Raw genomic sequence first — 24,324 nt, 5'->3', positions numbered from 1 at the left:
ATCACACTTACAAGACATAAAACTTGTTACACTTGTAATGCGTACCGCATTTTTTTTTATTTTTCGTAAGCAATAATGTTTTTCTGCTAGTGTAAATACGGTCATCCCAGAAGCGTACAAATTTGATTGAAAAATTCACTTTTCAATAATTCGCAATTTTCAAATATGGCACATTCTTCGGAGCTGACAAGAAAATACTTAAGACTAGGAGTGCTAACTGCCTGTAAAGGCAGCACATTGTATTGGGCGCTGCACTCCTAAGTACTTGTCATTGTCCTTTTCCGTCATTATCTCATCCAGCGCTGCTTCTGCGATGGGTGCCTTCATTAAAGCCGCTATTGTTATAGTGCCGTTTTCGGTACGCATGACGAAGACTGCATTTTTAAAATGCACCACAAAAATGGCAAGCTGCCAGCGCGTGCCTGAGTACTAAACCGACCTCTTCTCCAGGCGACTTACCATATGATAGGGCCATCGCGTGGGCGACGTTTTTGATAGGGGCACACCGATCGAAACTCTTCTCGTGTTTGAAAACTTAGCTGTGCGCTGTTTTTCGTCTTCTCCATATATCCTGTTCTGTCCTTTTCATCTTGATTCAATGACTTTCACAAAGACACAATGTAATTTTTGCAAACATGACACCAAGCGGCTACCAAAACAACGGCCAATAATAGAGGTGAACCAAATTCCGTGAACCTTCTGTACTCATTACTTCCGAGATTCTTCAGTTTGCTATTATCACATTTACACAAAAATGAAATTAGGAAAACGCTATATATGCGCAAGGGACACAAGATGCCCAGTTGCGAAATTAAGTCCAAGCGCGTAAGTGATATAGACGGCAAAGAAATTAAAGTCGCACAGGCGTTATAACTGGTCAGAAGCACAGAACATCCGACGGTAAGAAGCGGAATACCCAGCGGCCTTTTTTACATCAATTCGATGCACAAAAGTACGTGTCAGCCGATACTTTTTGTGCTTTCAAATTTGCAAAATGCAATGAGGCAACTACTGAACTTAATTTCGCGATCCTCGCCAAAAGTTCGAACCAGAACCCGGCGGTGAATCACACGCCACGACCGTCCGCTGCCGCCTCCTTGTACCTAAATGACCGCTGGGCGGCACAGTGCTGTGAAAATGCTGTCACCGGCCTCTAGCATAATGGCCAGCTCAGCTGATATCTTTGTTTCGATTCGGGTTCTCAAACGCATTGCAGAGCGAAATATTTCTCTAAAGGTTGATTGAAGATAGCTTCACAGTCACCCCGGACAAATTCAGTAATTCAGTAACCCTAGCACTATCCGCGAGTACCAGTCTCCTGAATTCCACATAAAGGAACATGCATAGACAAGAAATTTCTGGCATTACCGTATAGTCGTTGGAGGAATGGCAGGGGTTTTTGCATCCGGACGAATTTTGTGGCTAGAGATGCTTGCCTTCCCCCACACCTTGCAAAATACCTTCTTCCCGGAAACATGCCCTTTCCATTCTAAACAAGTGATATAATAAACCTACTGTACAACATAAACATTGATGTATTAATAAAAACGCTCCGTCTTGTTCAGTTCAGTTCAGTCGTTCAGTCGTGTCCGACTCTTCGTGACCCTATGGACCATATCACGCCACGCTTTCCGGTCTCTCACTATCTTCCTAACATCATATAACTTCATCTGCAGCGCCTCGAGGATGTCATGTAACCATCGCGTTCGCTGCCTACCCCTTCTCCAGTGACCCTCAACCTTTCCCAACATCAAATCTTTCTCCAGCGACTCCTCTCTTCTCATCAGATGACGAAAGTAGCTGAGCTTTAACTTTAGAATTTGACCCTCCAATGAGCAGTCAGGGTTTGTGGTCGACAATATCGACTGATTTGATCTTCTGGCCGTCCAAGGAACTCTCAAGATTTTCTGCCATCACCACAATTCAAACGCGTCAATTCTTCGGCGTTCAGCCTTCTTCACAGTCCAACTCTCGCATCCATACATCCCAACTGGAAAGACCATAGAACGAGTTATACGGATCTTGGTTGGGAGACTAATGTCTCTGCTCTTTACTAGGCGGTCAAGACTAGCCATGGCTCTCTTTCCCAGAAGCAGGCGTCTCCTAATTTCGTGGCTGCAGTCTCCTTCCGGAGTAATATTGGAGCCCAAGAAGAGAAAATCTGTCACAGCTTCCACTTCTTGTCCCTTGATGCTCCAGGACTTGATAGGGCAAGATGCCATGATCTTTGTATTTTTAATGTTCAGCTTACGCCCAAACTTCTCACTCTCTTCTTGTACGTCTTGTTACCAACCCCCCAAAAAAACAAAACAAAAAACATTTAGATACTAAGAAAGAGAGGACTCGTGGCCAACGGCTATGATGAAGTTTTGCTTTTTGGTTTTTAAGCGTGCTTTCATTGATATGTTAAGATTTATATGTATTCCTAGTTTAGATACTGCATTTGCAATTTAAACGTACCTTAGGCCTAGCATCACTTGTCTGCAGTAAATGCCTCTAACCATTTATTAACAACAAGTGCCTTAGAAGAGTGAGGCGAACTTCTTATTTTCATTAAACTAGGAAGAATGGTTTTTCACAAGCTGCCAAGGCCAGCCTAATACTGAGAGCCTAAAATATTCGCTGCGGAATAGGTGTATTCAACCGGAAGAGAAATTTTGACATAAAAACAGCAGTCCTAAATATTTACAACCACGTGTAGGCTATGCATTTTTTTTTAACTGCCCAGGAGAGAAGCCAAACCGATAGGATCCTGACCGATGCCTGACATATCGTGGCTACTTCTTAGGGTCAAGGCACGGTTGTGAATACTAGTGGAAATTATTTTCGCCGAGCGCTTCTTAACGTACATTAGTATTGCTGCTGGCTAATTTTTGTTTTTGCAAATTCCAGTGGTATCAATTTGGCTTTAAAGTTAAACCTTTATTAGCCCCAGTGTGTTAAAATCCGGTCGTCAGCGTGTCGACTCGATTGTACCCACAAAGATTTTCAGGTGCCCGCATAAACTACAAAACTACATTCAATTGGTAAGGCGAAAGCCGCTCTAGACTAATAAGAGAAAATCTCGCGTCGGCGAGATTTATCTTCGAGATACGTCAGCGAGATTCACCACCGGCACACGAAGCGCTTGTCGGAACGTCAAGAAAGGGTAGACCACCCCGTTAGCCTATAGATATCAAAACTGCAGTCAGGACACGGAACCCGCGTGCCGATATTTCGCCTGGGTTCCTGGTCACCAGAGTTTTGCGAGAACGCGGCAGCTGACGAAGCCGTCCACGCGCTTTCTCTCCGGGTAGTTTCCTCGGGACTCGAATCGGCTGAGGACATCGATTCCAATTCCGCCTACACATTCAAAGACAGTAACTTTTTATCTAAACTCGTATCGAAAATACCCTAACCTCTGCAAAGGGTTGGTATAAGCGAACGAGAGGCTGCTCCTGCGCCTCTTAGCTAACTTGATGCTGTGCGCGGCAGTACTTCAACATTTTGACTCCCAATTCACTGGCCAATTACAGTAGTGTGGGAAGGTGGCTGGCACCTATGGCATGGGCCTGCCAACAAAACCCGTTCCTTCCCACATCCCTAACATTTCCCGGGAGGACTGGGAGGCGACCCTGCTCAGCTGCTGCGATCTACAGGCCCAAAGGGTCTTAACGCGGCTTGCGCAGGTGGCGGCAACCACCAATGCGGTTCCTGAATAGGGACTCAATCTAGTATTTATAAAGCCGAGGCTCTTAAGGCTCCGGGCCAAGCATACAGTCTTGTGATAATTGAATTAAAGTTTTTGCCACCGCCACCGCGAGTAACAGATACCTGCCCTTTCCTCTAAACCCATTATAGAACAACGGTGAAATTTTATGCTTTCAATGGAATGCTGGTTGTGTTTGAAGAGGGACGCGCGATGTACCCTGTGCAGCAGCAACTCTCAGGTCTTCGGATTTCTTCAGTGCAGGTTCTTCAGTGCTTTCAGAACTTTTACAAAAATGATTACGTTAAAGATATCTGGCTGAAAATATTTATTTCTCCCGCTTTTCAACGTAATGTACAATTTCTAAGCGAGAAATTCTATCGAACGTGACGCTAGGATCTAGCCTTAACAACCGTTAGAGATAAAAACCCCGTTCTTGAAAAACCCCACTGCAACGTTTTGATTAAAATCTCAGCCACATGGCTCTGGCAAGTAGTTGTGTCACGTCTCTGTCACAGGTTATGTCACGTCATGCGACCACATGGCATGGCCGAGCTGGCAGTAGCCGCCAACTCGAGTAGCTTCTTTTTGCTAGGAAGGGTAAGATGGAAATCGATCTCTTGATGACCCTTCAATAACGTATGAGACCGGCTATACCCAGGACCGCAGACACATATTTCAACTTTGTAAGGCTGGCTTGATTTCGATACTCTTTCCCGTATGTTTGTGGGAAAAAAGGCCCAAATTAAGGCACAAAGTAATATTAGTCAATAGGTGAGTGGTAACGGGAATCTATGCGTAACGAATATGCATAAGGAGCTTCCGTAGCTATGTAGTATCAAGTTTGCCTCACATCTTTAAACACGCCTCTTAGGTATCCTGCACATTTTTAATGCAGCATTCAATTATGAGGAAGGAATAGTTCGACACAGTAGACTTGAGGAGTCCCACAAGTGTTCAGCCACATCCAGTCGCCTACGCGGCTCCATAACGTTCATTTTTCGAGGATATCTGTATATTGCACGTGCGTGTACGGCAAACTTCCTATGAATTTTGCATCTTCTTAGTCTGCTTTATCGCGCGTCTATGTTTGCCTCCGACGTTATTGGGGCACTCCATAGTATGTCCCTATGTTGCGCGCCTTAGAGTCACTAAATAACGCTACAGATAATTACATTTTATTTTTCACAGCCATGAGGCGCTTTTTATTTATTATTATTATTATTATTATTATTTTTGTGACGGCTGTACGTGAGACAAAACCATAGTAAAAATATTCGCTGTGGTCTGTTTTATCATTCATTATTTTTACTGTTTACAACATTACATCTTTATTCATTCCCTTCTACATATATGAATTACATGTACCATTATCTTTCTTCGTGTTGGCTACACATATCAGGCACGTTTGGCTTCTGTGTGGTTTAAGTATAGAAAAACAGGGTTCACTTTTGCACGACAGTTGGCACAACTTATCATTTTCTGATTCGTAGACACTTTGCGCTGCTGTGCATTTTGTCTTGAACCCTTTATTGTTGGACTATTTGTTCTGCTTGTATGGCTGATTTTTAGTTCAGGATTCTTGTGGTCTGTCGCACAAGCTGCACTAAAACCATTCACATATCGGAGCGCAAAACGAAACTGTACAACACTATAAATTGCATGCAGTGACCAGAGAGGACCCAACTACTGGAAGCCATTATACCTTTTTTAAAAAAACAACAATGATGTGTTGCTTGTGGAATAATAATATAGCTTTTGAGTACACAAGAGCACATGCTCCAAACAATATTCAACACCATAGCCTTACTGAGCTGACATGAAAAAAATACTCTGTTTATTTCCGTTGTGTTATTCCACAATGCTAAATGAAGGCCCTAATACTCTATCCTTATCAGCAATTGCCTCATGCGTGAGACGGGGGTAGAAAACATTGGACAGTAATAATTGCTGTTTAGAGAAATTGTTTCCTTCTACAGGATCAACCTCCCGATCTCAAACCGAGGATGCTTACGCACGTGTTGAGGTAAGCGAGCTCTTTTTGGTTTCTAGACAGTTATATTTTTTTATGTTTGTTTTTGAATATGTAAAGTAAGTCCGACTTTTTGATATGCCATATTGTTATGAGTTCATTCAATAATCAAGAGTTCGTCAATATGCCTTCATTTATTGCCAAGTCTGCATCTGCTGAATCAAATGTAAAAGCTTACACCAATAAAAAGTGAATCCCCCGTAGGCACATTACCTAGCATCAGTGCACTACAAGCTCCTCTTTGAAGTGTAGCTTAAGGAAAGTAAATCTCGCTTGCGTTATTATTACAAGAACACTGGCCCTGTCGTAAGTCTTGCGAGAACCGGCAGCTGCCAAGGTAACGACACCGTTAAAGTTGGAAATGAAGTATTTTCCATACCTATAGGGGTCATGGGAAACGCTTAAATCGGCCATTGCCTCTAATAGAGTTGATTTCAGCTCAAATGAACTATATAGCGCAAGCATCTCGAGATAGGTAGCTACAGGCCATATTCTTGCGTTATAAAATGTAGGTGCGCAAGCCGTCCCGAACTGACAGGACTGGCCATGAACTAGACTTATTTTATTGTATATCTTACGTGATGTTGTAAGAAATATGCACAGTGTACTGAGGGAGGAGGCAATAAATGCATGGTTCGAGCAACCACAACATTGTTCTCGCAGATTTGATGGCTGTACTTGCGAATGTGAGGGACAACTCGAAATAGTTAAGCCTATATCAGGGCCAACTGCGAGGTTATCAAGCGCTGCCTTTGAGACTGACTTCAAAATTTTGGATACCCTTGTATATATTCTGAATATAAGATCAGTTCAGTTCAGTCATTCAGTCATGTCCGACTCTTCGTGACCCTATGGAGCATGTCACGCCACGCTTTCCGGTCTCTCACTATCTTCCTAACATCACATAACTTCATCTGCAGTGCCTCAAAGATGCCATCTAACCATCGCGTTCGCTGCCTACCCCTTCTCCGGCGACCCTCAACCTTTCCCAACATCAAATCTTTCTCCAGCGACTGCTTTCTTCTCATCAGATGACCAAAGTAGTTGAGCTTTAACTTTAGAATTTGACCCTCCAATGAGCAGTCAGGGTTTATGGTCGACAATATCGACTGATTTGATCTTCTGGCAGTCCAAGGAACTCTCAAGAGTCTTCGCCAGCACCACAATTGAAACGCGTCAATCCTTCGGCGGTCAGCCTTTTTCACAGTCCAACTCTCGCATCCATACATCATAACTCGAAAGACCATAGCACGAGTTATACGGATCTTGGCTGGCAGACTAATGTCTCTCCTCTTTACTAGGCGGTCAAGGCTAACCATTTCTCTCTTTCCCAGAAGCAGGCGTCTCCTAATTTCATGGCTGCAGTCTCCTTCCGGAGTAATATTGGAGCCCAAGAACAGAAAAGACGCCATGATCTTTCTATTTTTAATGTTCAGTTTAAGCCCAAACTTCTCACTCTCTTCTTGTACGCGCATCAGAAGTCTCTTGAGTTCCACTTCACTTTCTGCCATTAAAGTGGTATCATCCGCATATCTAAGGTTGTTGATACGTTTTCCAGCAATCTTCACTCCAGCTGAAGACTCGTTCAGACCGGCCTTCCTCATGATGCACTCTGCATATAGGTTAAATAGGCAGGGCGACAGTATGCAGCCTTGCCTCACTCCTCTCTCGATCGGAAAGTAATCAGTAAGACCATGCCCAATTCTGATTGTGGCCTCTTGCCCTTCATACAGGTTCCTGAGGAGACAGATGAGGTGAATTGGAACTACCATCTCAGGAGAGCTTGCCACAATCTGCTGTGATCTACGCAGTCAAACGTTTTCGCATAATCAATTAAGCAGAAGTAGATGGGTTTCTGGAACTTTCTTGCTTTTTCCATGATCCAATGAAAGTTAGCAATTTGGTCTCTAGTTCCTCTGCCCTTGCGAAACCCAGCTTGCACGTCCGGAAGCTCCCGATCCACATAGTGCTGCAGCCTACCTAGGAGGATCATCACATCACCTTGCTAGCATGCGAAATAAGCGCGATCGTGCGGTAGTTGGAACAATCTTTGGCACTGCCTTTCTTTAGAATGGGGATGTAAACTGACCTCCTCCAATCCTGTGGCCACTGCAGGGTTGTCCAAATCTTCTGACATAATGTGTGCAGAATGTTAACAGCGTCATGGTTCAGGTTTTGAAGCAACTCAGCTGGAATGTCATCAATTCCGCTAGCTTTGTTCTTAGCAAGGCTGGCAAAGGCTCATTCAACTTCACTCTTGAGGATGCCCGGCTCGATATCAGTAATCACAACCGTCTTATGTTGGGTTTGCACATTTGGGTCCTTCTTGTACAGTTCGTCTGTGTATTCCTGCCACCTCTTCTTTATCTCTGAGGCTTCAGTGAGGTCCTTGCCTCGTTTGCCCTTTATCACGCCCAGCTTAGCACAGAAGCTTTCTTTGATATCTTTGATTGTCTTATACAGAGCTCTTGTGTTCCTTAATTGGCTGTTGTCCTCAACTGCTTGGCGCTGTATGTTCAGGAAGGCATTCTTATCTCTCCTTGCTGTTTTCTGAAAATCCGCATTGAGAACCTTGTATCTTTCTCTTTCCCCCATACCTTTTGCCATCCTCCTTTCTTCAGCTATTTGCAAAGCCTCTTCAGATAACCAGTTTGCTCTCTTGCATTTCTTTTGCTTTGGAACTACCTTAGTAGCAACTTCTTGTATTATATCACGAACATCAGTCCACATCTCTTCGGGCTCTCTGTCTTCTAGATCTAATTCTTGAAATCGATTCCTCACTTCCACAGCATATTCTAATGGCATTTCAACAAGATCATACATGAAAGGTCTTATAGTTTTCTGCGTTTTCCTCAATCGAAGCTTAATTTTGGCAACAAGAAGCTGATGATCGGTGCCACAATCGGCCCCAGGCCTTGTTTTTACTGCTTGTATAGCGCTTATCAATCTCTGCCGGCAAAGAATATAATCGATCTGATTCCTGTACAGACCGTCCGGGTGAAGTCCATATGTACAGGCGCCTTCTGTGCTGTTGAAAATGAGTATTCGCTATGGTCAGGTTGTTTTCCTGACAAAATTCTACTAGGCTCTGCCCAGCTTCATTTGGCTCGCCAAGACCGCACTTACCTATAATTCCGGATATTTCTTCACTCCCGACCTTAGCATTCTAGTCTCCTATGAGAAAAACGACGTCTGATGATGGGGTGCGGTCTAAAAGGCATTGTAGGTCCGCATAAAATCTCTCAACGTCAGCTTCTTCTGCAGTAGTGGTCGGTGCATAGACTTGGATAACTGTTATGTTGAAAGGGGGACCTTGGATCCGAAGTGAAATCATTCGGTCGTTTTTGGGGTTGTACCCTAGCACTGCTTTGCCCATTCTTCTGTTTACTATGAGAGCGACCCCATTCCTTCTCTTGGATTCGTGCCCACAATAAAAGACATAATGGTCGCCGGAGTTAAATTCTCCCATTCCGGTCCACTTGAGCCCGCTGATACCCAAGATATCATTGTTGAATCTGTCCATTTCTTGCTTGACGACATCCAGTCTACCTTGCGTCATAGATCTTACATTCCATGTTGCTATGTGATATATCTCCTTGCAACATCGGACTTTCCGGTCGCTTGCCGAGACATCCACAATTGAGCGTCCTTTTGGCTTTAGCCCAGCCGCTTCATTCGTCCTGGAGCTACTAGGAATCGCCCTTTGGCCATCCCCAGTAACAACCTGGGGGACTCATCTTCCGGCGCCATATCATTCATGGTATTGTGACTGGCTATAGGGTTTTCTTGGCAGGAAATACTGGAGTACCTCAGATCAGGCGAGACAACCCGCTGAATTTAAGCATATCACTAAGCGGAGTAAAAGAAACCAACAGGGATTCCCTGAGTAGCTGCGAGCGAAACGGGACCTAGCCCAGCACCGAATCCCTCGTCCTTGCAGGCGGTCGGGAAATGTGGTGTATGGGAGGCAACGTTCCCGGGAGTTTGCGAAGGGGCAAGTCCCCCTGACAGGGGCTTGTCCCAGAGTGGGTGCCAGGCCCGTCTCCGCCGTTGCGCGCCCGGGACGAAGCCTCCCGTGAGTCGGGTTGCTTGAGAGTGCAGCCCTAAGTGGGTGGTAAACTCCATCTAAGGCTAAATACGACCGAGAGACCGATAGTCAACAAGTATTGTGAGGGAAAGTTGAAAAGTACTTTGAAGAGAGAGTTCAAGAGTACGTGAAACCGTTTAGAGTGAAACGGGTGGGCCCTCGAAGCTCGAAAGCGGTGGGATTCATTCTCCGGACGACTGACGAGCTGGCGGCGTCGGGTAAACGGCTCCTTTCGGGGGGCTGTTCCGGCTGCCATTGCGCGGACGCGGTCTCCGGGGTGCGCATTTCCCACCGCCGGTAGAACGCCGCGACGGACACGGGTACATGGGAAAAGTACGACTCTGAGTCCGGCTGTGGAGGTGACCTGCCCGTCCCCTCGGAGACGGTTCGCGGGAGTTATACCTTGCCGTACACGAAGAGTTCGTCACCCCGTCCAGGCCCCATGGGCTTCTCTCGGCTGTCGGGAGGCCCGAACGATTACGCCCTCTGGAATATAAGATACCTGTAGAATATTCTTAACAGAAGCTGTTAGTCTATATGAAGTTTTTGTACCGTCTAGAAAGATATCATCTAGGAGCGCTTGAGGCAAACCATGGTTTAACGCTCAGTTACGTGCCCTAATTCGAAAACTGCGCCATCGCAGCGAAGATACAAGGAATTTAATTAGCCGGCGTTTCTGACCCTAATGAAAGCAACAAAAAATAAAATGAAACAAAAGTCGAACATTGAAAAGGACTTTACATTTGATGTTTCGGCGATATACTTGTCACGGAGAAATACATTTCGGAGGTATGTGAAACGCAATGAGAAGGAAAACAACCCGGTGCAGGCTTTGAAAATGGTGCGGCGGTCGTTCAGCACAACGAGGTGAAAGCCAAACCCTTTAAAAGATATTTCCCATTTGTGTCCTCCCGTTTAATGTGCGGTTTCTGTTACACTGCCCGGGTAATTTACCGCATTACGTAAGTCAGTGTTTTTGTTACTGCGGTCCGTAAATTATTAAAGAATGTGAATCAAACAAGGTATGTTGTCTTGATGACAGTCCTGCAGCCACTGTAAAATATTGCGCGGATAAACTATGCTTTCGCTTCACACGATTGCTTCAAAATAGCAGATAATGAGGCCGTCTTGCCACGTGCTACAACTTAGCATAGGATGTTCCCATTTATAAGACCGATATGAGAAACCCCGTTCAGAACGAGAGACTGGTTTCCTTGTCTAGTATCCCATACAGAATAATATAGCAAATAATATGCAGCTGCGTCATGAATAAAGAACACAAGAATAATCTCCTAAGTCCAGCCAACATGGTTTCAGGCAATGGTTATCATGTACTACACAGCAGGTAGAATGCAATCCTGATTTATGCTTGGCAATTGATAAGCAACTATCTGTTGTCTACGTTTTTGTTAGGTTTCCGCAAAACATTTGATGTAGTTTAGCATGCTTACGAAATTAGAAGCTTGTAAGCTGGATTATAAAATAATTAACGGATTGCCGCATATTTGCCATTAGGGAGACAGGCTGTCTTTCTGAGCGTGTTTCCCCCCAATAGGCTGTCTATTCTCTCCACGTTTGGTTGTTGGTAGCTACTGATAATACTCTATCCGGTACATGGAGTTTATGTAGAGTGTTTTTGATTGGTTTTGTTGTTTATAGTGTAACAAGAGGCACTTCTGATTCTCTAGTCTTGAAACATGATTTAGACAGCACAAAAGGCTGGGTTGCGTTTCGAGACATGACATTAAGTATGACAAAACTGTTCACGTCACCTTTCAAAGAAAAACGTAATATCCATACTAAAGGTATACAATGCATGGCATTACTTTGATCACGAGCAATAATTCAAATTGTAAGGAAGAAGATGATACAGCGACGACACTAACGAAAATAAAGACACCGATCAGCTGGCGCGCGTACGGAGAGCTAGGACTGTCTTGTTCAAACGAGATTGTGCTTCACTCTACGATCGTCTTGTGTCATCGGTCGCCGTCTCCAGTCCTCCGAATAACCCCAAATAAATCCCTCTTCAAAATATATATATGAGTCTTTCTTCCACCTGATTTACGATGAAGCAAGAATGTTAAGTACATTATGAATAAGGTACCATCAATTTGGTTTCGTGAGTAGGTATTTACGTACTCTATCCAGTAACATAAAAATAATAGATATCTTTGTAATGTGTGACCAATAGTTGAATATAGATATATTGTTTTGGATAAGCACACATCTGAGCTTATAAGCAAATAAGACAAGCCTAAACCACTTTTTTTGGCTGTCTTGCACTCCATTAGAAATTAGAAACAGCTCAGCACGATAGCAGCATAAAAATACGTTTATTTGACATCCGAATTGAAGAAAAACATACATGCAATCAAGCATACAAACAAAAAAGGTATAACAAAGTAGAGGCTATATGTGCATTCAATCGGGTGCGGATGAAAAACGAAAGCAACCGCAAATTTTGTTTTGGAATTGTACTATAAACATCATTTGTACTCGACACGAGATAGCTTTAAAGACAGAAAAAAGGAGTGGACGATAATGCGCACACAACAAATATTAATGAGGCAATCAGCATTTACACTATGCAAAGTGTAGTACTCCATGAGTACGAGCACCACTCGGCTTCCGTAAACGGATACGAATGGTGCTGACCAGCGTCGCAAGAAAGTACTTCAACGCCAACTGCAAGTTCTTCTAAAAACTCCCACAGAATGAGGCGCAGTTTTCTGAGTAGCTGAAAACTTGGTAGCTGTCATCTTCCGCTCACTTCGGCCAGGCTACGCCGCTTCCATCGCACAAACATTGCAGTGGCAATGAAAAAGCGCTCATAAATTAAACAATAAGCGAACTCCGCTGGCTCGGGCGAACACTGAACATTTTGTAGATGAGGCTCCACAGGGTTAGCTCCACGACGCAGTCCTCGTGAGCACGCCGCTACACCTCAACTGCATCGCAGTTAGATTAGCGTGAGTTAGGCACGAAGCCCGATTTTTCGCGGCGCTTCCTTGTCGGGAGAGCTTGCAATCGGCAATGCCACTCAAAATCCAGAGCTTCTTGCGGCAGTGGGATGACCGCGAATGTTTTCCATCGTGAGATACCTTTGATGCCTAGTCTGGATAGAGGTATATGACAGCTACAGCTGGGCTAATTCGGATCTATGTACTTTCTTTGATATATGCTTCTGGAAAGTGGCTAGTCCACAACCAGAAATATCCCGTTGACAGTTTGTAGATAAGTATGAGCTGCTTGTCTTGTGGCCCCATGTGTCGAACAGAACAGAGCTTCTCATGCACAGCCAGTGTAGGACTAGGGACTGACCCCCAAACCCCGCAGTGGCCAACACGTCCACCAGTGTCTTGGTGGCAAGGACCAAGACCGCATGCTCATGCATCCCCCCCCCCCCCCCCCCCCCTTGTCGCGTTCCGCTCCCAAGAATTGGCGAGATACCGGAGCCGGCTTCCCGCTCAAAAGTAGCTGATCTGCAAGCGAGTTGAGCCTGCCAGCCATGCGGCGGGCATCGAAGCCACGCATGCTACGAAGCAAGCGTACACCGCACAAGTATGAAAGAACACCACTTATGATGCTGAGTGAAAGGACCAGGTCCGCGATCAATTGCACTGAACGCTGCGTGCACGAGACGGTATCTTCAACTGGTCTCGGCGACACGCCTGGGGGCTCGCAAACGACGCCAACCACACGCACGCCATCAACACATTGCGCACTACCATGTAACGGGCCTCGGAACAAGCCGCAGCTTTTAACTTGGAACTACGCTGTGTTGAGCTGTAACCCCGAGAGATATGCGTATTCAGAAAACGCCCGAAGGGAAGACGGAATGCTGTTTACGTCTGGTATGAACAACGAAATGTCGACCCCGCATGCGGAGACGGAACCATTTGCCTGCCCCTTCAGAGGAAAGACTCAAATGGAGGGGTGGTCCTCTACTGCGCAAACAATTAAGATGGTCAAGCAAAGGATAAAGAGGCAGGTGAAAATAAGGCCTCAATGCCGCAGTGCTCGCATCTCGTCCAGCTTTCCACTGAGCGCTCCGTTCACCCTCAGTTCACAGGACAGACCACAAAACAATGTGGCTATAATGGTAAAGAATCCGTTCGGAAAGCCCAAACGTGACAGGATTGTCATATGGTAGTTATGCTCGACTTTGGCAAAGGATTGCTTTGGTCTAGGGATATGAAGGCCCCGCTCAACTCCTTGGTCTGCGTGTAAGACAGAAGGTTTCAGGTCAGAGCGAACGAAGACAGGATAGTTCTGCCGATGATATAGGAGCTCAGAGCGAACTGGCTACTTCCCTAGACACGGCTTCAGGCGATCGGTTAGTATGGAGGCGACCAACTTATAATCTTTGTTAAGTAACGTGATCGGCCTACACGAGCTTAGGTCTGAGAGGATATTTCCTTGCTTGTGAAGCAAGATAAGATGTCAAGATGAAAAGGTAGATGGCTTCGGTCTGTCAAGCAGCACTTAGTTTACTAGCCACTTCACTTGGTCCACGAGAATACAAAAAAAGGCAGAGTAGAATCCGGCCAGGATTCCATCCCGATCCGGGCCGAGGATACATTTACCCCAGCGAGTACTACCTGCACCTCTTCTTTAGTGACTGCGTCACATAGCGCTTTCTGGTTTATTTCAGGAGAAGTGGACGCGCAGCACGGCTTCTTCACCTTGCTTCGGACATTTGCCGCTCGGTTACTTGTTCGGAAGAAAACAGCGCGATGCGAAATCTAACACTAAATCTCTCTAAATGTTGGATGGGGCATCGGAGTACCGTCCGTCTGGCGACACAACACTCTCCACTCGTGAAAACCTTATGTTTTCATTTCCACCCTCTCGTGCTCTAAGAAACTCGTCGGGTGTTATGTAAGACGATCTCCACGTGGCGGACGGATTGGAAGAGCCCTACGCTAGGATTCTGTAATATCTCAAGCACAGCATTGCGAGGTGCTCGCTCGTGAAGAGCCTCTGCGTTCCTCTGGCCTCAGTTATGCGAAATTTGGCGTGTAATGTCAATGATTTCTCCCATTATCTTAGTGCGTCTTGCCTTCCGTTCTCGCAGAAGAAATTCCCGCAGTTGGCCTTCAAATCATCACACCCGTCGAAGTACAGGTGGTCGACTGTCGGGAGTGTTGTCGCCAGTGTCTGGCGGATGGAGGCCAGACTAACCTCATCTAGGAATAGTGCAGGATCCATGCTTCACCTACTCTGGTTTGCTGACCACCCGGGAGAGGCGTTCAAGCGCACCGACACGGGTGCGTGAACGCTGATGTTCCCAATCTCGGCAGTAGGTTAAGACCCTCGCAAGCGCTGAGGCGTGGTGTGAGGGCGGATGGCGTGTAAACTGAGTGGAGACGGCTAGCAGAGGATCCGCGCTACCACATAGCCAAGAAAGCGTCATCAATAACTGTTTACAGGCGTCAGTGACTCTAAGCCGCTCTACTAGGCACGTGTGTTCTCGGACCTGGTCTGAAAATTCCTTGGCTTGGGCCACGAACGTCTGGCCATGAATCAAACCCACAGTAGAAATGCCGACGGGTGCACACTACAGTTGTGTAATAGTTACCACCAATTTCTTTAAAAATGTTTTTGCTGCGTTTAGCTGGTGCTTGCACTTTAGTAAAGCGCGTCTCAGGACTTTCTAGGAATGTAAGTATGGCATGCAAATCAAGACCATACATTGTTCTACACGCGTTTGACAGGAACACAACGGCAACACCGCACGATTGGCAGATGGCAAGGAAGAAAAAAGCTTCCACTTGAAACCGAGTACGAAAATACACTTCCGCCAAGGTGCGCAAATTTCATTCTTGCAAAAAAGTATGTACGCGTCAATTGAGGGAGCAAGGTGCAACACTTCTCGCTGCTAAACGGGGTTCCTAAAATATTTCACATTGTAGGGAATGAAATGATTGACATTGTAAGAAAAAACTACCACTAACAAGTGCACAAACACAAGAACAAAAATACATTTCACCCACCCACAAGTCGTGCAGCGTTGAGGAATAGGTGATTCAGACGACAATTATGGAAGACCTGAAGGCGTGGATGGTCTCTAGGATGAGGACTTCAAGGGAGAGGGCGCAAGGCAAGCAGATTAGGCGTCGATGCCCGGATGGTGGACTAGCGGCGCATGAAGAGGATGGCGCAGTCTTCTCACTCGTTCCTTTAGCAACCATGCCCGTTCCGGTTGAGGCACGTGTGAAGGTGACAGATTCTGAAGGTACACATCTACACGTTCACCTATGCACCAGTGCCCAACACCGATCGCTCTGCGCTGGTACATTATCACGTCTATTTTTGCCAAAGGGGCATCGGCTCCTGCTGTCGACACTGGGAGCCAGCCGTTAACAGCGTGAGCCAGGCGTGCACCGCTGAAGCAGTCATCAATATAGAAGGCGATGGCTAGAGGATTTGGACAGCTGAGGCGGCCGGTTAGGTGCTTGGCACACAATGGGCGCTCGAGAGACCAGACTTTGCGTCTTAGGGGCACTGGTGCTCGTTAAAAGGAGTGACTCAGAAATGGCGCCTGGTAGCACAGCGCCCGCCTTTCGTAGTCCGCTACCTGATTAATTAAGTTGATAAGGCGAGGGCCCTTCTCCGGGAAAGTCTCGGGGGCCGATGATTCCGTCTCTGTGTCGGTTTGCTGCCGCTGCACTAGCGTTGGCTGGAATTGTAGTAAATCCCTGGAGATCTCCTTTGGAGGAGGACCTCTGCGCTTCATCCGTCTCGGGGAACACAAGTAATACGATCTAATTTGACGCGTTAAAGATGGTAGTGGCCGACGCCGCTTCATCCCCCTCTTTCTGGTGCGGAAACGGTGATATCTTGTATTATGAGGCAACTCCTTGTTCGAGGCCGCCAGAGCCACCAGTTAAGAACGCGGTGCAACATTGTCCGACCTCGCGTGGTTTCTGCTGCAGCGCTTGCAGGCCACATGACAGGATCCGTTTTCATGGCCGTAAGCGACGCAACGGCCGCACAGCGTGGCTGTGCAGGTGGCGCCTATCTGACTTCAGTGTCACAGCGGGAGCATACTCTCTTCATTCCATGGTATTCTAAAGCATGGAGCGACGCACCATGATAGATATGAATTTCGGTTATCCGCACGGCATATCCATCTTCACCAAGCGGGCTCCGCTGCGTCTTGGCTCTTCGACTTCAACACAGTTTCAGTGACAGCTTGAGCTTTACCTTAGGGGCTGAAGGCGTTTTAGGGCTTATTGTCACTAACGCACGGTGGAAGAAGCAGTACCGCAACAACAACTACTGGCTGCAAATATTGCATCTCTGCGACAGAGACGATCCCCTCGATGGCGTTGATGACGCTGTCCGCCGCAACGGGTATCGGCAACTTGAACTGAAAGTACATGGCATCCGTGAGGCGTTGCGCTGGTAGTGGCAGCTCCATGACCAGGGTCGCCCTTGTGAACACTCAGCAAACCTGACGCCATGACAGGGACAGCGGGACCTCCAGGGAGGCTGGGCGCTGGATTCGGGGGCCCGGAACCGAAACCACGGAATAATCCGATGGGTCGACGGGCAGCGTCACAGCAAAACCATGCTTAGCGGTCATCGAATTACGAATTGCCGCAGAATTGGTCACCGCGCAATTTACAGTGGGCAAAGAACTATCTAGATAAACAGCCGAAGGAACCTGGAAGTCTGAAAAATTACGGAAACAGTTGCGCTTCGTTAGAATCAATCAGTAAAAATCCCTGTGCATTTAGCGCTATAATGTGATTACACTATGTCTCGTGACAAAGAGTATGAACAAGGTCGCTCTATGCGCTACAATCACAGTGGTAAGGCCGAATTCTGGAGTATTTTGTAAAACACATGCAATAAAATATTTAATGGCTCTTGGCATAAAGGTCAGGAAATTTGCTTAGCGGTAAAACCTTTCGCTGCTCTTTTTTGTTACAAGTGTCCGAGACTGGAACAGTTTCCTATTAAGTACTGTGCATAATCTATCCAATAATGTTTTTTAGAATACTTTGATTTATAATATCGAGCCATATTTAACGTGCATAACCCTTTTGCTGTAATGCTCTATGGGGCGATGCCGGTATACAATAAACATTCAATACTTTCTCTGTTTTTTGTAAAATCTGTTCACAAATGTGTCGTCATGACTCAAGATAAAGCATTGCAAGGATTAGTAGTATTATTTGAAGGACGTAGAAATGTCAGCAATGCATTCAAAGATTTAGGGCACTTCCCTATGCTGCTTGTATCTAGAATTGGTTTCATGGCCAGAAACGAGTATCAGCGTCCACCCCGCCCAACTCAATGAAATATGCAGGTACTGTTTGTTTGCAAAGCCCTAGATAACTAACACAATATCCCTATTATTATCACTCGAATGAAAACATAGAAAACGCAGGTGTTCGTTTACATGCGAAAATGACTGCAACAAATGCAAATTCTAATTTTCTTAATAGTCTCGGGAAGACGGAGCAGCAGAGCTTTCTACGTTGGCAACTGTGGAACAAGGTAATGTTCGTCCTTTCGACATATATATTTGGATTCAAATCAAATAAAATAAAATTTTATTTCACATGCATACTTGATGCAGGGGGTGCAGACAAAAAGCATACAAACAATCGGATTGACAAGGATTTCTACTCTTTTCCAAGATTACTCACCAAGTAATGAAACACAAGTATTAACAGTAGCAATAAAACACGGTTGCGCACGCGTTACACAATAGCAAGAGGTTTTCCTAGTTATTCACAATGCAGATTAAACCAAGCATTTTATTACATGGACAATAATATTATTTGCACAAACTCACATAAACTGAGAGAAGACATCAGAGACCAAGTGAATTTAACAAGGGATGTTATGAACAGGGAAGTATCTCAGTACCTTAATTTGTTCATGCGCGTGGTTGGAACCAGGTTGCAGTATGACGGGTGTCGTACTGTTTTATGTTTGTAGAGAATATTTAAAGATGTTCAATAGTGTAGATTTCTCGCTTTCTCCTGTTTGGCACCGCAGCAACAGGTATTCATTGCATATTGATTTTACAGGCCACATTTGAAGTTTCTTGTGAAGGGGTTCAGTGTGTGCGTCATATCCGATTTGAAGGAACGTTTAGTAATACTTGACATGGTAGTATTTCCTCATAATAGATGGTAATATTTTAGATCTTGAAGAAAGAGAATTAGACATGAACAGTTTATTGGAAACGATTGAGAAACAACATGCTCTCGCAAAGACGCCGGCAACGCCTGCGAGTTTTAAATTGAATATGTCGAAGTGTTTATTCAATGTTAGATGTTCTTCAAATATGACGAAAGGCATTTACCTGAAGACGTTACTTTTATTGTTGTTCTTCCTATAGTTATGCCGTCTATAATGGTAGCCCTGGAAGTTTCAGGTTGGAATAGAAGTGTTCTTTTGGTTCGTGGTTTTGGTTAATGAAGTTACTCGACACTATGTCCTAAGTTTGTCGAATCCTGAATCACATTGAGGCAAAAGTTGCTCACAGGTAGAAAACGTGCATAATAAAGTAGTGTCATCTGCATAGACAATGTACTTAGCGCGGAGAGAAATGTTTATGATATTGATATAAATAAATAAAAAATAGTGTCCAAGGAAGTACCAGTTTACTAAACGTTACAAACTTCTGGTCAATAGAGAGAGAAGCAAATGAGACGTAAAATACACGTTCACGTCCCCCACGTTGTACAAAACGAACTCGTGATATACTACAAGTAAGCAATGCGAAATTTTAGATTGCATCTCAAAAGCACAGAAGAAAAGTTAATTCTTCTTAAGTAGAACACGGATAAATCAGACCACGATTGAGAAAACACAAATGCATGAATAACAAAGAAATAGACAAAATATCTTACATTGGCAACCCGTAGCCACAAATCTACAAGAATAACAGAACGTAAGGGGGGTAGGGGAGTTTGAGTCGACATGTAAAGAATAATCATATTCTCGTGTTGTGACTAAAGCATGGCCGCAACACTTTTCACTGGAAAGCCGTCATCCACACTTCTTTCGTTTCGAGTTATTTACCTTGTGGTTGGACCTGCAAATCTATAAGTACACCTATTAGAGTTTTAAATCCTAAAGCCAGCCTCTTCACATGCGCTAAGATATACAGCAGAGCAGGCTTAAATGCAATTCTTAAAGTGCGTTGCCCTATGACCACCCATTTAAAGATTTATTGTTCTGTTGAATGCTAAACATTATGCAATGAAATATTGTGTTGGGCATTTCATAAGTTTGGATGTGCTCTATAAATCTGCAAATTCAGGTGCGATCAAATTATAGCACTGTCTCTTTAATGCTATTGTATAAATTGCAAGAAAAAAAAAATTTGTAACGGGGATGTACTTGATGTAACAGCACTGCGATGGGCTGAACGCAACGCTGAGACTTCAGTAGCCGTGCAGTGTCCACTCTGTCAGAGTCGTCCTCTTTCTCAACGCTTTGTCGTGCCAGTGTTCCTGGGTCGTCGTCTTCGTCAGTGAGCACATCACTTTGGTACCGCGTTTCCAGGTAACAATATATAATCATTTCATCTATAAACAGACTCTGCGATTAGAACTGTTTTCAGGTGAATAAGCCGAGTCCTGGGAGCACGTAAAATTTGTTTATCTTGTCATGCTCAAAAGTGGAGGTAAAATATTTCATAGATATTGGCATCTTTAACGGCCTTTATTGATGCAATCACTACCTGGCGCCTGTTTGTAGAGTTAAGCATGAAACTACAAGCAATAGTGGCCAGTGCCAATAATTTAAGAACAACATAAAACTGCAAGAGTTTTAAGCGTATTTTTATTTTTCAGTTGTTCCTGGCGAAGAAGCAAGGATCATCATTGACAAATTTGTAAACCTCGCCAAACGTGGCGGCGCCAGGTTGTTAAACCTGACCCAAGCACCGATGACAAAGATAGCTCTTGCAAGTGCGCGTGTGGGCAATAAATTCAATCTTCACTTTTCTCGGCCTGTATGTGGCATAGTATTCAGAAGTGGACTTGCGAAATGGCTGCACAAATTTTTCTTACCTATAGCCTGCCTCTACAGCACGACGCGTCAATAATTTTCCTAGATATTCTTAAACACGCTATGTACATTCAAGGTCTAGATATACTTAACATGTTGACCAGTTCCGAAATGTTCAATGCCGCGACAATTCGATATACACAAATCATAATTCTAAGCTCCCAAGTAATATTGAATTAAGACTTTATTCTAGGAAATGTACTGAATGAAGCCAAGGACATCGGTTTATTGCTGCACACCACTTGCAGAAACTACTCTACACACTAAGCCTCACTATGTCCATTAAAAAACTATGAATCGTTTGTGCAACCCAACTGCAGAGCTGTATAAATTTGACAGACACTCTGCACCGTATAATATTTAGCAGCTTCTTATCTACAGAAATGAATATTTCATTTATTGGATGATAGAAGAAATGACTGATGTCTGCATTCGCTAAAAGTGAATACTCACATTGGTTATGTCAATGTGCAATAGATGCTAAACTTAGTACAAGTGGTAGCTGGTGCAAAACCGCTGAAAGCAGCAACCAATGCCTTCAGCATTATGCACTGATAGATTAAAGAAATAACATAGAGTAAGGAACTAAATCCTTCTTTTCTGTTTTTTAGGCTCTCTTATATTAATCACTCCTGTGGCGTATTCACAAAGACTAGACCTCTTACGCTGATTTGTAGCTTTTAAGAGCTGAAGCTCCACTGTTCGGGTTGGGACTCCCGCCTTCGCGGGGTGTTCAGCGGATGGCCTAACGGTCTTCACTACACACCACTTCGCCTTTTCCCCTTCATCCTGTGAGTAGGCAAATAGACATTTTCTTCAAGATGTTCTTCGTAGTCGTACTCACTTTAACTCCCTAGTTCGCTCGGTGTTGGCGGACGACCTTCAAGGCCTCGACCGATGAAGTAGAACATAGACCGCAAGTGTGCTTTCACGTTAAAGAAAAAAGCCATATTTACAGAGCTTATTCTAAACGCTTGGTTTCACAATTGAATACTGAGGTTCAGTAACCGAGCTTATTAAAGGGTCCCTGAAATGCTGCTTACCTTAATATATATTGCCAGAAATTTATAGAGCTGGTCTTCCGGGTATTCGAGTCAAATTCTAAAACTTTGCTTGGAGCGTACCACATAAAATAAAGATTAACACGTTCTCCGGTCTGCCACACTTAACCGATTGGGGTTATACAGTCCATTACCCAACGCGCGCAAACGCCCCATGTGATGTCACATGGACTTACTTTGCGTGACGACTCATAGGACGCTCCCAAGTTAGGACGGGTTCAATTGGGCACCGTCGGCACTTGTTTACTTCCCTTTTTTTTTACGCGCTGCGGCGGCTTGGGCCAAGGTGGCGTCTCGGGCCAACTTTTCAAGGGCGTTTTAACAACTGAGCCACGAAGGCGGGTGCATTTGCCCAATAAAATTTGCTTTAGGTAGGGCACAACCATCGCTTTTTTAATGCGATAACATTAAAGGACATGTTACACAGAACATTCGGAGTTTGTGTAGTTCTGACGTCGTCGCTTGGGGTGAAAACTCATGGGTGTGGTGCCAGCAGCTGCTAGCTTGAGTCCGACCTGACTGAACACGGGGTTTTGTTTTTTTCTTCCACAGAATGAGACCTCATATCGGAAAGTAGCCAGGACCTGCAATCTCGGGTTCTCCATTTAGGGTGCAATGTTTTAATTGAAAAGAGTCAGCCCTCCAGTTCTCTTGAATGCCGATTAAGGCGTGCTAATTCTAGGTCACGAAGGGAAGCTCATACGGTTTGTTTTAAGTGGGGCTTTATACATAGGACTGTTTCCGGCTAACGAATCAAATCGTAGCGGTAGGAGCCGATGTGTTCCCCAGATTATGTTGAGCTTTCAAGATATTTAGCACTCTTTGGTGATTGCTTTTTGTTTCAACTGTTCATTAACAAGGCGTTTTTTCTGATGTGCATGGCTGACTTCCTGAAAGGCTAATGGTGGCTGCGAAAAATAGGTTCTTGTGAGTTGAGGTGCAGCCATAAGAAAAATCAGCATATATAGCTGCATAGGGAATTGAAATAAAAATTTAAAATACCTCTCTTATGACACATGTTTTTGCATAACCTATACGATATTGCACTAAACAAATATAAAATCAGCCCACAAGCTTCTCTAAACCAGTAACAAAAAATAATAACAAATACAGCGTACTTTCACAAATCTCACTTCTGTTATTTCTTCACAAACACCGCAAAGTATAGTGTTATTTTATGACATTTCTCAATTCACTGGAAAAAAAGTCCTTATATGAACTGCTGTGTTTTCTCCACGGTTCGTACCTTCTGAAAGAATGAAGTCGCAATGTATACTGGTTACGGGTAGTAGGTGACCATCAGTTAATGTGCCAGTGAGGTTCGGTTGTAACTAACGTATACTTATATAGCCATCGGGAAACTGCGGCCGCCCTCAGCGCCACCCCCTATCCCTACAGGAGACGCTGAAAGGCCTAGCCTCACTCCTTTGGGTTTAGTGTGCGATAAGCATGCAGACATACTAGTCTCCTAAATATCAAGTTTGCTGTTGTTCTCTGTTCAAGCTCCCGGTTGCCCCCTTTCCTTGACTGCAAAGCCCAAGTAGAAAATAAGGCGACGATGAGAGGATTGACTAATGGAGGAATCCGGTGAAGCAGGAAAGCGCAGCGACAGGGATCCAGCCAATGAAGTTTTGAGTAGTACAGCGAACGAAACACCAACCAGATTAAGCATGAGCCGTCTGGGAGACATCAAAACGTACGATGAGTCCACAAGTGACCGATCGTCATACGATGAAATAATTGTCTCGTGCTTGCACATCAACAGCAACAGTAGCAAGCCTGAAGAGACTCCTTGAAGTTTCGCATTTAATCAGCAGATCTCGTTGTGTCAAAAGGAGTGGTTGATTTCGAGGTTCGCCAAGACGATCAAGTAGAAATCCTGTCAAAATGCGCGGTAGATAGAATTGGCCCCTACTGTTCTGTCGTAACTGGCTTCGAAAGATTGGTCTGTTATTTAAGCACTGTCTTGGCGTTAAATTATCACCGCCGTCCTGCTTTCAAGGCAAATGGGTAGGCATGTTTGGGGGCGCCGCTGCATTACCACGATGCTCTATTATTGATGAGCTGGAAACCTATTCTGGCGAATGCACAAAACTGTTTCTGCGGGAAGGCGTGCGCCTGAAGTTTCGAAAAGCAAGAGCTGTTCCTTTAGTCATTCAAATAACGGTCGAAGCAGAACCTTAAAAGCTCGAAATACTTGGCAGTATAACGCCTGTGACTACGCGAAAAGTGACAAGTCCGGTGGTAGCCGCATTCAAGAGGGATGCCGGTACCAGTCGTAGGGAGACTAAAAAACAAACGTCTATTTACGTGCGTTGACACGTACCGGCACCCAATTTCAAGTATCCGTGATCTTGCCTCTCTTGCCAGAGGCCAGCAAGTCTTCACAATTGACATCAGTAGAACATAC

The 24,324-nt window shown here is 44.8% G+C and overlaps 1 pseudogene; it reads right to left on the bottom strand.

Annotated features, from left to right (window-relative positions):
• Positions 1 to 9,533: 9,533 nt before the first annotated feature.
• LOC146187686 (uncharacterized) lies at positions 9,534 to 15,021 on the bottom strand (annotated as a pseudogene).
• Positions 15,022 to 24,324: the final 9,303 nt, after the last annotated feature.

This window comes from Amblyomma maculatum, chromosome 5, assembly GCF_055883805.1.
Source record: "Amblyomma maculatum isolate TAMU_Amacu chromosome 5, ASM5588380v1, whole genome shotgun sequence".
Classification (NCBI taxonomy): domain Eukaryota; kingdom Metazoa; phylum Arthropoda; class Arachnida; order Ixodida; family Ixodidae; genus Amblyomma; species Amblyomma maculatum.
The sequence above is the reverse complement of the archived record's forward strand: the minus strand, read 5'-3'. Positions and strand labels throughout refer to the sequence as shown.